The sequence below is a fragment of the Pollicipes pollicipes genome, unplaced genomic scaffold (genome assembly GCF_011947565.3).
Source record: "Pollicipes pollicipes isolate AB1234 unplaced genomic scaffold, Ppol_2.1 Scaffold_6686;HRSCAF=7923_pilon_pilon_pilon, whole genome shotgun sequence".
Classification (NCBI taxonomy): Eukaryota; Metazoa; Arthropoda; class Thecostraca; order Pollicipedomorpha; family Pollicipedidae; genus Pollicipes; species Pollicipes pollicipes.
The window spans coordinates 47,064,160-47,081,722 of NW_023596921.1; the positions used below are offsets into that span (position 1 = coordinate 47,064,160).

At 50.0% G+C, this 17,563-nt stretch overlaps 1 pseudogene; it reads right to left on the bottom strand.

Moving 5' to 3' along the window:
* Nucleotides 1–998: 998 nt before the first annotated feature.
* Nucleotides 999–16,188, bottom strand: LOC119108443 (transient receptor potential channel pyrexia-like; annotated as a pseudogene).
* Nucleotides 16,189–17,563: the final 1,375 nt, after the last annotated feature.

Consider the following 17,563-nt stretch of genomic DNA (forward strand, 5'->3'; position numbering starts at 1 on the left):
ACCCGCACCCGAGCACGGTACGGCCGTGACTTGGACCAGTGACCCACAACCGAACACAGTACGGCCGTGACCTGGACCAGTGACCCACAGCCGAACACAGTACGGCCATGACTTGGACCAGTGACCCACAACCGAACACAGTACGCTACGTGGCCGGGTCGAGGGTGCATCTGAGTAATACCTCACAACTCTGTGTAATGCCCAGCCACGGTCGAGCTTCAGATAACTCCTTAGTGTTAGATCTATCGTCCATTGGGGCCCATGAGGATGGGTATAATAACTGGTACTACATATATATGTATATATATATATATATATATATATATATATATATATATATATATATATATATATATATATACTCATATTATATGCTAATAACTATGCCAGCACATCGTGCTTTAAGGCGGGAGAAAAATTATCATTCGGATGGGATCACACTAATAGCGCAACGAGCTTCGTGGCGTGTTATGGCCTACTGTGGTATACTGGCATTGTTTTACCCGCTGTACGGAGTTTCAGTAAACTGTGTGCCCGTCGCCGACTGATTCGGATTTTTATAAATGTGACTGTGCACTCCAGAGTTAGCGCGGCGACCGCGACAGCTGAGGTCCAATCAGTGATATAACGCTATCGCGAAATTGCGTGAAATTGTGTGAGTTGGTGTGATTTTACCTAACTAGATATGGGGACTTTTGCCACTCGCTGCAGTATGTACAACGCTTTTTTGGGGTTGCGCCGATCGCGATCATTGAGGTGGTTACAGTGACACATAACAGACTTCCTGGACATTAAAATGGTGCAATATGCCTCATTATCCTTCCTTGTCCTAAGGACTTTTCCTTTCCACAAGCCTTGACTTTCAGTAGTGTTCTTGTGCTGGTACCAAATTGTCAGGGTACTTGGACGTTCCTTGCCTTCCTATCGACCTTCCGTTCAGATAATAAGCCCTACATACCACAGCATCGGGGAGTGTCTCAAAGGAGGGCATGAAAAAGTAATAGGAAAGTACTCTGTATTGATGTCATCGCATAACCAAGAATGCCATCGAGAGCAATAGTAGTCCGTTTAGCAGTTCGATAGACTCCTTAAAGCCATATACAAAGAGAGGATCACGACAGGGGACTGCCAATGTGTACGCACAGGACGCATATACGTGTATGCGAAGGTCACAAGGAGCTCATAGTTCAGTTGCCTGCGAACCCAGACACCGTGGAAGAAAACGCTATAAAAACGAATTTGCTGCCAGCTTTCGGCACGGGGCGCTGACATCGATGGCTGGCCGATAAGGAAAACAAATTCACCTAACCGCTAGCTCGGCAGCTTCAAGGCGAATGACTGTGCGAATCTAGCTGTTCCGCACCCTGAAAAGCAAATGCGAAGAACTGAGTTGAGTGACACGTTGCGGAAACACACAATCATGTGTTCATGGTCCCTTACATGATGGGTGCAAAGCCAGCCTCTGCCTTCTAGGACGGCCCCGCTCCTGACCTCGGATAACTGCTACTATTCAGCCACTGCTCTCTTCCGATGGGACCAAGATGTTCAGCAGTCGATCCAGCTTGGCCTCCAATCTCTCCAGCCGTCCTGAAACGTCATCGGCTGGCGACCGCTTCAGGATCAGCAGAGTCTTGGCGTCATCCATGATCTGTTTGTCCAGATAGAAGCTTCTGTGGCAGGTCTTCGTGTCGAGCAGCCCGTTCCGCTGGTTGGGGTACACCGTCAAGTTTTTGGTGGGCAGAGCGTTGAAGAAGAGCAGAGTGCGATCGCCCAGCCAGTTGCGCAAACCCTTGAGCGGGCTGAGGGCCTCCAGGCAGCGACATGGAGTGCAGTCAGGCACCCATTGCAGCCACTTGAACGGCGGATAGTTGGACAGAAAGTGGAAACGGATCCCCCAGAAGCATCGACTCAATGTAGGAGATGAGCTCGACGCGGCCGACGTAGCCGTAGATCTGCGCCTGGTCACGGATCTCGCCCGTGTCGGCCACGGCCAGACCATTCAGCAGGTTCATCAACACGATCGCAATGAGAAAGAGGAAGGCTACGAACACCAACTGGGCAGCGGGCGTGTGCTGGGCTATGGGCAACGAGCCGTAGTCCATCTCACCAATGGCCATCACCAACGTCTTTATCCAGAGCCGTGGCTGGGTCCGGGAAGGCCTCGTCACCCTGGAACATGATGTACATGCTGAGGGCAAACGCCAAAATCAGAACTAGATACCAAAGGAGAAACTTAACGAACCGAAAGAGCACGGTGGTGAACATGGTGACATATATGGAGAAGAGAGGGAGCCGGCCCATCAGCATGAAGAATTCTGCCCAGGAAAGCAGAATAACCAGCGATGAATACCTGCGGACTAGCAAATCTTCAGCTCCGGAAAACATCAACAATACCGAGAACGTCAGCATGGATATCTCCACATAGTTCTCAAAGCTGAAAATGTACCGTCTTGGGGCCACCAGAAACTGAAATAGCTCACGAATTATGAGCAGGACGACCATGATGGCGGTAATGTAGAAGACGGCTTGGTAGCCTGTGTCGCCCGCGCCGCCTGCGCCGGCCGTCGTCGGGCTTTCGGTCGCCTGGCGCTTCTGCCGCGAGTTCGTACCGTGCTCAGACCGCAAGAAAACCAACGTTGTCATAAAGGCCACAAACAGCGTGTAGAGCGCCAGGTTGATTAGAAACGAGCCTCGGACCTTCTGCCACTTCAGGTCGAGGAAGCTCGAAATGACCGGGTGCTTCAGCAAGTACCGGTGTCGCTTCGACTGCGCCATGTACCAGAGCGACTCGGTCTCGGGGAGCGGCTCAGTTTCGGCCTCGTGGCCGCGGCGGCGGCGCGGCGCAAGGAAGCTGTAGCACAGCTGGATCTGGAACTCGGCGTCCGTCACCGGCTTCTCGTTGCAGTCGACACACTCGTCCAAGTAACGCTGCAGCACGTCCGGTGGCAGGCCCCTGATCGGCGTCTCGCCAAACCGGTTCTTGACGCCTATGTTGGCTCCGAGTCGGAGCAGGGCCTCGATGGCGGCCGCGTCGCCGCACTGCACCGCGTAGTGCAGCGGCGTCGAGCCGAGCTTGTCCTGGCCGTTGATGTCGAGCTGCAGGCGGTCGGGGTCGGCGGCGGCCAGCTTGGCCAGCCGCCGCAGGCAGGCCGCACGGTCGGCCAGCTCGGGCCGGCTGTCGGCCGCGTACTCGGCGCGCACCAGTTTGTGCAACACTGTCTCGCCGCCGGCGTCGGCCGCGTCGCGCGGCGCCGGCTCGTGCAGGATGAGCAGCTCCAGCACGCGCGGGTAGCCGCGCGCCGCCGCGTAGTGCAGCGCCGTCCAGCCGCTCGGGTCGGCCAGGTTGACGTCGGCGCCGTGTCGCAGCAGCGGCGCAACGAACTCATGCAGCCCATTGTCGCAGGCGTACTGCATGCAGGTGCGACCGCCGTGGCTGGCGTCCACCACGCGCCGGTTGCCGGAGTTGGCGCGCAGCACGGCGCAGAAGCCATCCAGGTTGCGCTCCTGCAGCGCCTCAAACAGCACGTTGTGCGCGCTGCGGCCGGTGAGCGCAGTGACGGCCAGCTTCGGGTCGGCGCTGACGCCGCGCGGTTCCAGCAGCTCGCCGGCCGAGCGGCCGTCCACGCTCCAGGCTCGCTCAGCACCGTTACTCAGCAGGTAGCGCGCCACCAGGTCGGCGCCGGACACAGCGGCCAGGTAGAGGGCGCTGCAGCCGGCCCGGTCCGCCGCGTCCACGTCCACGGTCGGCTGCGAGAGCAGGGCGCGCGCAATGGCGGCACCGGCGGCCGCTTCAGCTTCGTCCGCCGGCGCCCGCTCGGCCAGCACGTGTAGCGGCGTGCGGCCTTTGCCGTTCTTGGCGCCTACGTCCGCGCCGTGGTCCAGCAGGACAGTGACCGCCTTCAAGTTGCATTTCTGTGGGCACACCATAGCCACATCATCACATCGCGTGACATCGTGAACATGGTACAGCTACGGCAGACACGTGAACACCACGCATATGGCGGGGCCTCTGACCATTTAACAGCCCCGGTAGCGCGTACCCCTACCTGCTTAGGAGCTTCCAAGGTCCTTCCAATCACCAAAAGGCGCCTCTATTTCTCGTGGGCCTATTTGGCCACCAAGTGCTCGTCTGGCTACCGAGGACTCACCAGCCGCTGAGCCTGTTTGGTCGCCAGAGTCATTTAGTCACAAACAAAACTTAGGATATTCTTAAGTGCTCAGGCCACTTTTGATCGCTTGGGGTCCCGCCTCCATGTAAGTGGGCCGAAAGGCTAGGGCCCCGCACTGGGCATTAAAGTCCGAGTGAAGTCATGATATGGACCCTCCCTGGGAAACGTTAGTGATTCATATCGACGAACACATCATGTTTTTGATAGCTTGAATGGAACTGCGGTGTGCATAGCGGTGATGCTACTTATCACGTGGTAACTTGAGCCTCCACACGTTTTAGACAAGCCCGCCCTCACCACCATTCGCCCAGCATTTGGTCAATCACCTCCATCTCAATATGAGGCCCACGCGGAGTCCAATATAAACCTACTTGCTTTCCAGACAGTGCAGAAACCCAGATCATATATCTATACTGACTTCTGAGCTGCGTTGAAGGGCACCCACCAGGCAACACGTATCACACCAGGCTTGGAAAACGCTTAAGGTATGGCGGAGAGTATGATGATGGCTGGGGTGGAGTTTGAGGCGCACACGGGGTTTTCATAAGGGGACATGACCTCGAAGAGTCACGAACTGAACTTTATCCCCAGTGGTGCCCGCTACCGCAACCGGCTTCAATTCCGTTATGTATTCAACCGCCCTGTTCGCGTGGTCTTGTATTTATTTCTTCGCGGTCGAGGGAACGGTATCCAACCGAAGATCCAGCCCAATCGCGAGGCCCTGGCCAGCCATAAGGGTAGAAGGTTGTAAATGGACAATGTCGTGGTCTGTGGCCGGCGCGTCTGCGTTCCTCGGATTGATGTATAAACGAACATTTCAGTTGTGTTCACGTCATTACGAACTGTGGTGATAAAAGAGGCTGCCGAAGATGCAGTTCAAATCAGAGCCTAATTGCGCTACTGGGCATGGACTTCATCAGTAGGTTGTCATATGGTATAGCGTTACGCTCCTGATGAAATTCTGTCCGCAGAATTCTGTCGGCTATAAAAGCACTTTGGCTTTGGCAAAAACACTACATTTATACTACTGGAGATATCTGGAGAACGTCACATTCGCTCCAACGCGAATATACTTACCGAATTGTCCTAAATTAAGCATAAGACTCCCCATCACGAAATCTGCGAACGCCAACAAGCGACCACTGACCTGTACCGCAAGATGAAGCGGCGCGGTCTTCAGCACTGGGTTCCACAGATTAGGGTCGGCTCTGTGCCGCAGCAGCGCCTCTACGATCTCGACTCGACCTAGTTCCACCGCCGCCTGCAGACACGTGCAGTTTTCCGGGTAGCCGTAGCTGCAAATGGGCGCCGCGCGTCAGTTCAGCATCACGAGGCGGCCTTTGCTGGAGACATATCCCACATGTCACCGCGTGATGTTATGTCACCGCGTGATGTCGTGCTGTCACCGCAGCCGATAAAGGCGATGAAAACAGACTTCCACTGAAGACGAGCTCTGCGTCACCGTGATCCTGTCACGTCGGCAGCGACACTACACGCCACTCACAAATAATTCAGCTCGACGCCGTCGCTGTCCGCCAGCTGCGTGACCGCCTGCAGCTGGCCAGCGCGCACCGCGTTCAGCAGCTGGGCCTGCTGGTCGGCTGGCGGTATGCAGAGCGGTATTTTCTCGGGCGATGAGCTCAGCGCCGACATCGTCGACATCCCGACAACAGATACCTGGGTAGATACCACGGCATCAGCGGCGCTGAGCACAGCCCCAAGAGGTGGACGCAGCAGTACGGGTCAAGACACGGCACACCAGACACAAGGTCACGAGCCAGTCACCGCCCAGTGGAACCGATACGGGCCTGTGGCCCAAGAAAAAAGCCCAGATCTTAAATGTTCTTTTATAACGCTAAGAAAATATGTGAAAGCCTAACTGTCCTTGAAAACATTAGAAAAAGGATGCTAGATCTCAAAGGATCTTTCGATAGAGTTGTCGAAGAGATCTTGGTAGATCCTTTCCCGAACTTGGGATGGATTTAAGACCCATATCTTTCAAGACAATTTCAAAACGGATCCAAGACCCGGAGAGTCCAAATTTCAGGACTCAGAGATTTGACCCATGATCCGCTTCTCGAGTCTTAAGTACAGCAACAGCTCGTTGACCTCGCGCATTTCCCAAAAGTTGGAATGTACGCCAATTGTTGGGCCACACCACTGATGCTTATTAGCATATGATCATATCCAGTCGTCGCCACGATTTTCCACATTGCTGCGTGATCCTGAGTGTGTAGGTATATCTTCAGTAGTTTGTGATGAGGTACTCGGTAGTTTAAATTGGAGTACCTGTGTTTGAAAGCTTAGTAGGTCAATAAGAAATCATCCCAAGCCCAGCACCACGTAGTTGGGCAATACAAAACATAGCATTCTTTTAAGCCTCCTTTGATGTTTCGAGTTTGGACACTGTAAGGCGAGCACTGGGACCCTCTGGCTCAGAGCTTTTGGGATGAACTTGTCCTGTTTGGCCCCGGAGGATGGAGGGAAGCTCTGGATGAAGGCTCACTTGCCCTCCAGATGTGGTCAAGTTCTCTTTGCTTCTTCAATGTCTATTCCAATGACCATTATGACATCTATTGGTACTCTGCCAATATCTAATAGACATTTTCAGAGCACTCGGAAATATATCCTTAAACAGGAGCTGCTTACAACTCCAAAATGCTACATTCGCCGTTTTCACGAAGGCTTAATGCGCTGAAAAATTCATCACATATCTTTTAATGTTTTATGAAGTTGTAGCACATTTAACACTCTGACAAGACGTTGATGTTCAAGCAATTTAATTGGCATTGAAAAGCTTCTCCAAATGCACCTAACTTAGACAAAAGTTTATTCTAAGACGTTGAATATTATCTGCGCCAGCATCGTTTACATCGGTGCTATGTGCAGCACCGATGTAAGCAGTACACCAGGCAAACAATGCAATAGCCGAGCTGTGCTGGAGGCGGCGGTGTCGTCGTTGGACCGAGCTGTACCGGCCCTGGTCAGCTGTACAGATCCTGGCGGTCATGCCATCCGGTCTGAGGGCGCCGGCATCTCACTGACTGACATCTGAGCAGCATAGGAGGCGGCGGTACCAGGCAGCGGTCTCCTGCCACCAGGCGGCGGTCTCCTGTCACCAGGCGGCGGTCTCCTGTCACCAGGCGGCGGTCTCCCGTCGCCAGGCGGCGGTCTCCTGTCACCAGGCGGCGGCGTTCTCGTCGGGTGACCCGGAGGCGCCCCGGCGGCGCGTCCCGTGACCGGGCTGGTGTCGGTCTCGTGTTACCGATCCGTGATGATCTCCTCGTGTGACCGGGCTACGCTGGAGGCAGCGCCGGAGCGGCTGAGCGTCCCGTGACCGGGCTGGTAGGCGGTCTCGTGTTACCGAGCCGTGGTGATCCCTTCTTGTGGCCGGGCTACGCTCGCCGCGGCAAGTCTGATATCTGGCAATACTGACGCGGACTGAAGCAGGCAGGCCGCGGCAACGGTGACTCGCAGAGCGTCCCTCGCGGACGCTTGTGACGGTTGGCGCCTGCCTTTATGCGTTACGGGCGTTCACCATGAATGGGCGCGTTTAAAAAACATTAAACCCGAATCAGGTAGCAGGAGTACCTGCTTCGTCACGCCCGTGGACGCCCGTTGCGGTCGACGCAGTGTTAAAACGTTGTCACCTCTTTAAGACAGCATGAATGTTTAACATTTGAACTGTTTCATTCGTTTTATTTCATTTAAAAGTGATCCTTTAAATGTAAATGAATGTTTCTCCGTTGGTGGTTGATACTCTCAACTCACAGACATGGACATAGCCATCGTTAATACCGGCCTGAGCTGCCTACCACGCAATGTTGATCGTTTCTATATCAACTTAAATGTCATGGTCGGGTTCGCGATATGTCATGACTTGAATAAGGAAGATAACTGGTGACTGTCTTACTGAGCCACTTGTGCTGTTTGGGACACGGTGAACGTTAGCATTCGCCGGTGCACTATTTTTCTCATGCCGAGCCGTCGGCGTTCCTCATGCGCACTCACGGCTGTCAGAGCCTGGCCATGGTCCTGCTGCATTATTCGTGAGCAGATATACCGCACAGAGTATGTGCTGTGGGCTATATGAAACGGGCTGAGATCAATTCGGACACGTGTCTTGTAGATGATACACCCTATTGAGCGTGTCTTGCAAACGACTCATCGATGAGATGCGGCAGTCAGAATATATGTCCTAAGCAGGAGCCGATTATCCACGAGGCGACGTATGCAGGACGGGGTGGGCATGTTTATCCACGGCCTGCTTGAGTGCCGAGAACCCGCACTTCATCATTATCACTGGGCCCTGCGTGACCGACTCGACTGGCTTATGTCACCTGCCGACATGAACTGTATGAAACATGTTCAAAATTACCAGACGCGATCATTCTTGCGGCTAGCAAGCAGATGAACATAAACGTGTTAACCAGCATGTGAATATAACTTCGATGCATAGGCAGGTTAACCGGGTAAGTCCATGATATATATATGCGTTTACGGCGCAACAGGTGTACCTCGACGTGCAAGACACACCAAGTGAGATAAAACATCCAAAAAACGCTGCAGGTCTCACAAAAACCATCGATAAATTTACGAAATGGTCCAAGTCTTGCAACCCCCTTTACACGACTCCAAAAAATCCAGATCTCAGAAAATCCTTCGATAGCACTTCTGCAGCATAATGTCCCGTTTGCTGACCGCGCCTCCAGGGCGGACGCAAGGAAGCTCCCACTCCCGTCGAAAGGATATGCACCGTTTTAAAGCGAATTGCCAATCATATCAGTGATATAGTGTAGCGCAAGATAACCTGCATCATTTACCGCTGGATGAACCTGAAAGTACCACTTTTTGAAAATGTGTACCCTCACGTTTTGGATAATGAAGCCCTTGCAGCGGCCAAAATGCACCTCGCGCCCAGATTTCAAGCCTCCGTGATTGCCAAATAACCCAATTCGTGCCGTCGTATTCTGAAGATCTGGCAGCTTCTTTAAACAATGAAATAACTGTAACTGAAGCTTGACATATTAGGACTCAACCAGCAAGGAATGAGAGCAGTCCCTCAAAACTGCATCCGCAATTTTCCATTGAAAGGAAATTGAGCTCTGCCCTTCCAGCATCATTTACTGACGTCTTATTTTCACGTAGCGTTTGATGATATTCTGAAATCCACACTGTAAGACAAGACGCGAATATTTGTTGGTCTCCTCCCTCACCTCGTCTTTATTCAAATTTTCACGAGTGCAGAAACAATGTTAAATATAAATAATGTTATTTCTGTGGGATGAAAGCATCACATTTACCGCTCATACCGAACATGATCGTAAAAAACGTGAAACAGAGTTGTCATGACACAAGCATGACATGATCGTAAAAACGTAAAACAGAGTGGTCATGAGTGAGCATAGAACAAAATCGTATAAACAGCATAGCTGAGCATAATGAATGAGTCGTCCTCGGAGCCAACCTTTGGTGGAGTTTTATTTTCGCCTCGCACTATCTTTTGTGTATATTTGACGTGGGACATTAAAATGTGCTATATCGTCTTCGTTTCACCTCAATGTGTCGAAGATCGGAACCATCACAAAAGCTGGAGGAAAATACGCATGGCTGTATGTTCTTGAAAACAGACACTTGAACTCATCTTTCACAGTGACCATCAACACAAACGGTGAACGAAAGAGCAACTAGACCAGTACCCACACGGCCTTCGTCCTCTCCAAAGATGTCACCACACGTCTTGTCAACATAAAATACTCCTTCAAACATATTTTAAGAAGTGTCACTTGGCATCAGAACCACAAAGCGCCGTTTACTCGTGCAGAAAGCTCTGTCTGACGTGCTGACGCACCAGGCGCTCCGGATCGGAACGAGACCGCTCAGGTACCGGTATCTTCACTACGGGAAACGGCAGCAGTTAAGGCGCGCATGAAAATAGTTAGTCCAACAGTCATTATTGAACAAGGCCAAGGAGGCGCTCGATCTGGCATATGTCTCCAAATGAAACGTTTTATTCCTTATTATGACCAAGAATCAATCACAAATGAAAAGCAAAAGGCTTTTTGGGAGGCAGCGCATGCCTGAAATAAGAACTTTATGATTACTTTGACACGAGTTGCTGGTGGGAAGTCGTCCAAAATTGCAGAAAATCATTTCAAAAGCTATAGAGCTGGGCTAACACCAGCTAAAATTTACCTACTGTCATCCAGCGGACAATCACATTTCAGAGACATCTTTTGATAGAACCCCGTACTATTTTCAAGCCGCAAGATCGCGAAATGGGACGCTGTGGAAAGATCCCCGATCTCACAAGATCTTCAAAGAGATTTTGATAATCATCCTGGATCCCACACATAAGAGCTGACCCAGGACCCTACAGGAGCCATATATAAGAAAATAACATTCAATGTGTTACCTTAAATAAATCTACCGGATACTAGCACAACCACTGGTATGCCTCCATGATGCGATTACCTTGAGTAAAATGTTGATCACATTCTGCTTGCTGAAGGTTCCTCAAAAGCGCCTAAATGTAACTGGTCAAGAAGATCCAGCTTAGAATTCAGTGTACTTTTGGACCAGTGTAGCACATATTCACTGCCACGTCCTGAGTTACATGATACCGGTGGTTTCACATCAAAAGTAATTAAATAAAAATAAAATTCAAAGTATCTGAACCACAGACGCAACGTTTCAATCTGCCAAACGACTAATTTCTGACCCACAAGAACTCGCAGACTTTTCGCTGGGTTATGGGTCAGACCAGGCGGGCTTTGCGAGTCAAAAGTGTCAGCAGGGAAAGCAATGTACTTGCTATTCCTCACGTTTTAAAATGATTCCAAAAAACACTGTGCAGCAAACAACAAAACAATGGTGAAACAATCATGTTTCCATTTTTTACAGCAAGAGAACCAGTGACAGAAAACCCATGGCAGACATAACCACACACCAGCAAACCAGGTCGCACAAATCGAACAGCTTTAAGCAAACATCTTCCTGAAAAATTTCAGAGTAACGACCAAGTCTTATGTACATTGTAATGAACTGACACCTCCCATGACTGGACACATTCAGTATTTGTCACTCTGTCAGTACAAATTTATTAATTAATGCATGACATTTTAGAAGACATGGCCTGTGGTCTATTAAGATAAGGTAGAAGGGTGAAACATTTGGGCATGTTGGTGGAAGACCAGTGTAATTTCCACCCGCCTCCTCCTTACTTGTAGATGGAAAATCTTACCACAGTGTTTCAGATCTACTTTGGTGCATGACAAATTTCATTGTGCAGGCACTTTGCTGCTCTCTGAGCAACATCACTGGTGCCAGTCAAACGATGTTATGTATTAGTTGGCACGTGCCGTTTTATGCACAATGCAATGCACAGGTGTAGAATTTGGTGGAGTAATAAGGTACATATTGCAGTGAATTAGCACTTGCGAGTTAGTAGCGGGTCAGCATCCAGCTTAGCAGGCTTTTACGGGCTACTGGCTAGGCGGGACGGGCCGTGCTGCTGGCTCATATTTCGGAGAAAATTGCATCTCTTATCTGAAGCACGCAAATTATGCTGTGCCTCACAATATTTTAAACATAATGTACCCGTTTCAACTTATAAATGAGAAGGGGGAGAGGAAAGAAATCCTGATATTCTAAGTGTATGAGGGCGCCATACCACTATGCGCATAGGGCTGTCTATCCACGCTGAGCTCACGTCGCTAACTACAGCCAAAGACGTCACAACCGATTCGCTTAGGTGCTGGACAGGAGGCTTATTTATCACTGAGATGCTGTCATTTTCCAAGCCATGATTTCAGCCGCCTGGGTCCGTATTTCTTATCGTCAAACGTCCTCCAGAATTGGCAACCTATGACGTCACAGGTAGGTGCGTCAACAGTTCCTGCAGCATGGAGCATAGTTGCAGTTTGCATGACGTAAGCACTTGTGATGCCATGGGTACGAACATTTATGCAGTAATTCGTCAATGGGGAACGCGGCTCAGGACTCGCTTTCCCGACCAGAGGATATCGGGTAGGCTTCTGCTGGTAGAGCGTCGACACGGGCAGGGATGGCCAGCAGAGGACAGGACAGGGCGTAGGCGGGGCTGTCCGGGAGCGCAGCGCAGCACCGCGCCGTCCCGCTTGGTTAACACCGATGATATCAGCTCAGATGCAGAACTTGAACAAGGACTCCGAATTTTGATGACGAACAGGAGGCGTCATCAAATTAAGAAATGACATGTTTTGCGGTTGCAAGAGCTTAGTAATCCAATTACGGTACGACAATTTACCTTTCTTCATCTGATTATATAGGACATTTAACCAGCAACAAAACAGGCGTGTTCCAACACAAAAATGTGGTATGCGTTTTTTTCAGCAAAGCAATTCACTATCATTTTACTGGGCGCATTTCCGCCAGTATGTCATTTTCTGATGTTATTACCAACGGCAATTGCCTGAGCGCATAAGTCACTAGGCCTGGGCGCATAGGTCTGCTTAAGAATCGTAATCAGTCCATGAGGTAATCTCAAAGCCCAAGTTTTACCCAGATATGAGAAAATGGCACGTGAAATTGCACCTATGTTGGCTGAGCTAGCGTGGAATGACCCACTCACTGTCAAACGCTTTCCTCTTCTGCGCAGTACGCTATCCTTCCTACCGAAGGTTTGTGGCAGGGCACGTCATCTCAGCGCGCACTCCATTCCAGCCAGTGACGTCACCAGCTCTCGGCCCCATGCGCTGGCAGAAACGATTATAATTGGGAGCTTGGGCACAAGGAAACATCACGGTGACTGGTGACAGGGGTGGGGGTCGGAAACTAGTCGGGACTAGATTTGGCCATCTAAGGTGACGTCAACATGAGGGTGTCCCGGGGCACTTACGTGTTGAAGGTAGCACGACAAACACTTTTAAATCATCACCTTAATGGTCACGGTCAACAAGGTCACGCAGGCACATGTTAAAATAACGACATTCAGATCTTGCCATTTCATTAGCCGTGCAGCGATCACGGCCAACACAAATGCGATTGTCGAGTCATTCATACTTGGCGCTAGTAAGCATGATTTCAAGATACAACAGCGGTCAATTGGATCTCAACCAATGTTGTGAAAGATACGACGTCAACAATGACGTGTTTAAGAGCATATTTACTAAATTGAATTGAATTGAATGAATTGCTGATTGAATTCAACTTATGTTATGCTGGCCATTGAAACAGGCAATGGAGGACCACGGAGTACCTGCCATCACCTGAAAGCCAGGTGAAACACCCACCCCAGAGGCCGAATGACACGGCAACAAGCATTATCAACTCATTACCAAAGCACTGAGCTTGAAGGTCTTAGTGTTTGTCTTGCCCTCTCTAAGGCAAACAAATATAGGCAAGTGCAACGTTTGAGGCACCAAAGATGGGGTTGAATGAGTTACAAACTAATCAGGTCCCCTCCAACATGTGGAAAAATATTGGTTATGCAGCTGATTACGATGAAATGCCAAGATGCATCCATGGTGTGGCCCAAATGACACGTTCTGTGACATTTTAAGTAACGGTACGATCATAAGATAAGTAAGAACATTGTCCAGTGTGTGGCTGGAGGGGGTTATCCCAGACACCACGCACTACTTGAGACATACCTAGCCCCCATTGGTACGGGCGCAGTGTTCTATTCAGTCAGGCGAGGGGGCTGGGTTCCCGACTTCTCTCAACTTCGGCTCCAGCCCCCTCCCCAACGTTCAGACAAAGAGAGCCAAATACAGGAAGAAGCTAGTTTGTTGGCATGTGATGGGAGCGGAGAGCATCACTTCCATTGCTCAGCCCCCCCCCCCCCCCCCAATCACCCCACAACTCATTCCGCGTTCCTGGCCACCGGGCATTGGCGCAGCACCAGCAAGGCTGCAATGGTATTATAGCTGGATACAATACACAGGCTGTGCCAGACTAGAACACAAGAGAGAGGGACAGGGGGCGGCGGGGGAGGGGGGGGGGGGGCACATCAAATCAACTCCTGTCTCAATGGACACCAACACTTTCTTATAGACGTTCCATTACGAATTTGAATGTAACAATCGTACGGGGTCTAAAAATATGGTTTTTCCTTCTTTGGCTACGCAACACGCAATTAAGGAAAAGGATTGCATAAATATCAGACTAGTGGGTACCTGGACGCAAATATTCAACAAGGGCGATGAACAATAAACGGAGTAAAATGCCTATGTTGTCCTGTATGTTGCCAGCAGAGCCAATGTAGTTAAGCAGCTCCAATATTCGGTTAACTGCGTCAGTTGCCACATTTCGTCACATTTTTGACTCTTAAAGATGCTTTTCTACAAGTTTCTCATTTCATATTATGATAATAGACAAATGATGATGTTTTCACAAACTGCCATCAAAGCTTATTATTACTCCAACCACTGACTGCAATTGATATATCAGATCGCCAAACCGGTACCAATTGGAAACCTATTATGCTTCAGTATAAATCCTGCCGCCCAACCTGCTATTACAGAGGCCTTGGTCGTCGCTGCGGCGCAACCAAGCCGGAAATAAACCAAAGTAAGGTACAGATAGTTGAATGGAATGCTAAAGACTGCTCTAGACAACACAACTTCTCTGTTTAGTAAATACACCCTTCAATACGTCATCGCGCCCAGCAAAACATTGGCTGAAAGCCAATTGGCAGGTCGTTGTATCTGGAAATCGTGCTCATGAAGCCAAATATGAACGACTCGACAAGTATACACTTATTGACCTTGGCCGCCCAAAGGCCAACAGAGTGACAGAATTTGAGCGACGTTATTGTGGTGTCATGGACGACTGGGTGACCTTGGAATGGTCTTACCGAAATAGGCTGCACATCTCCCCGGTTGTGTAGCCCAGACACTAAAGAGGATTACACATTCAGAAAGGCGGGGCTGTAAACTGCACCGAATGATCATCAAACTGACCGTTTCAGTTCAAACCCCCTGTAAATGAGGAGCACTCTGTTTAGAGGGGGATGTTTTCCATTTGCATGGGGCTCTGAACTGAAATAGCCATCTTGGAGATCATTCGGTACAGTTCACAGCCCTGTCCTTAAGACCTAAACCTCTGTAGTTCCTGAGCTACACGCCTGCGAAGATGGGTAGAATATTTCATGCAGACTATTTAAAGGCCACATGGGCATCTATGACGCCATAATAACACCATTAAAATCCTGCTATTCCAATGGCCGTGCGGCGATCAAGGCCAAAACTATAATTGTAGAGTCGTTCCTTCTGGCGACGGGAGCAGGATTTCCAGCTATTGCGCCGTCAATTGGCTCTCAATCGATGTTGTGTAAGGTCCGATGACGCAATTACACGGTGACGTATTAAGGAGTATATTTACTGACTGAAGAAATTGTTGTCTACAGCAGCCTTTTTAAGATAAAGGTATCCCAATGGCTGAGTGAACCTTTTTCATCACATGCCATGCTTGCTTCAATGCCCTCAAACGTGTAACATTCCCTGTAATGGTCAAGCTGCGCACATGGGAGACCACAAGTTCCACTGACGCTGTATCCACGGTTCCTGTCAGGATGTGAGGCAGGCTGAGGCGGCACGATACAGTCTCAGCAGCTGAGTGCATCGTAAAGACCCGATGAGGACAACGCCTGAACCAAAATGCCGTGAGCACCAAGCGCGGAGTTATCATGGCGTGGCTTTTTGAACAAGTGATGCACAAAGGACGAATACCATGAAGGCGTTGCTTAACGTAAGGCGATGTTGTGCCGATCAACTGGAAACAGCACATGCCATGCCGCACCTACAAAGCTGCAAGGCGCCGACTCCGTCATGGGCCGATGACAACACTTTCCCGCAACCTGCGTTCAGACCGCCGCTTTTTTAATTACCTAGATGCAGGGTCCATACAGCTGGGCTCAACTTACTAACCTGGGTGTGCGTCCACAGGTGGCGGCTGAGTTTCGCAACCTGCAGTTCACTTCCACCGCTCTGCGCTTCCCGCCCCCGCTCCTGTCGCGAGCCACCGCCCGCCTCCCCACCATCCAGCCGGCGGCCGGTCCAGGCCTACCATGGCGTGACGTCATGCTCTAGTCATTCGTCTGACCTTGGAATGTCAGTGTGGTGGAGAGATGAAATGCACGCTACTGCGGGGAAGAATAAAACTGTATTATGTGACTTTGCCGCTAGATGTCTCTGTATCATAACCGTAGCGGGCTTAAAACGAACCTGTGCGGAGAAGCAGGCAGCCGGGCACGCGGCAGGCCCTCGGGACAACGGGGGTGGTTCACGCAGTAGTACACCCGACTCCTGAAGCGTCGATTCGATCGTCTAAGTTTCTATCAATCCCACCATGAATCGACAAGGCCAGAGAAACCCCTATGTTATACTTTGAGATAATTTTTTCAAAAAATTTGTCTCACGCCATGAATTCAGCTGTGCGATTTTCAGGAAGATCAAAACGGTTGAAGGATACATTTGTGTACGTACCAGATCAAGTTATTCAAGGTCCTACACAGTCTACCCGCGCAGATTCACAGCTGAGTCCCGATGTCGAACTCAGCAGCGCAGTGAAAGTATGGGTGATGGGTCTCCCTCGTGCCATGATTCAGCTAGTCCTGGTGCCACCACTCAGCTTGATCGCAAAGTTGTAAATGAAGTGATGCCTATGCTCAACGTTCGACTTCAACCACAGGTAAGATAAACCGCCGCAGGTGTTAGCAAGCCGTGCTTAATTTGTAACTAGAAATGTGCCCATGAACTTGGTGAACAGCTGTACAGAAGGCATTTTTGCACCATGTCAGGCTATCAGTCATTCGCGCACTTCAAATATCCCATAAGAGAGAGGAAGAGAGAAAGAGAGAAAGAAAGAGAGAGATAGGGAGAGAGAGAGAGGAGGGGGGAGGGAGAGGTAAGTTTGATTCATGGCTGTGATGGATTGCTTCTAGACATGAAACAAATATTTTGCCGAGCATCATCAAGTGGTGTCATCAGCTATTTCTCAACGGAAAATGAACATGATTGTTATTGTTTACGTGCGGTTAGCCATATTGCCGCTACAAGGACGTAAACTCGGACTTTGTTGCCGCGGACAAACTGTATGCCGATCGATTTGGTTTCTTTGGATGTCCTTGTCTGATAAGAATTACAATGCGATAAGGTGTTGATATTTTTGTAATGCTAATCTACGTAGCGCCGTTTAACATCTCCCCCTGGTCAAACATAATCTTGTCCATACCTTACGATCAATTACATAGAGGAATGCCCTCTAAGGCAATGCTGGTGCGCAAAACAGCGCTTGAGGAACAATTAAAAACGTTCGTGTGATTTTCTAATTCAAGTTATTTCTAATGGATTTTATTTATAAGCCCAATCGAAACATTCTGAGCATGGTGCGTGGAAAACACTTTCGAGTTG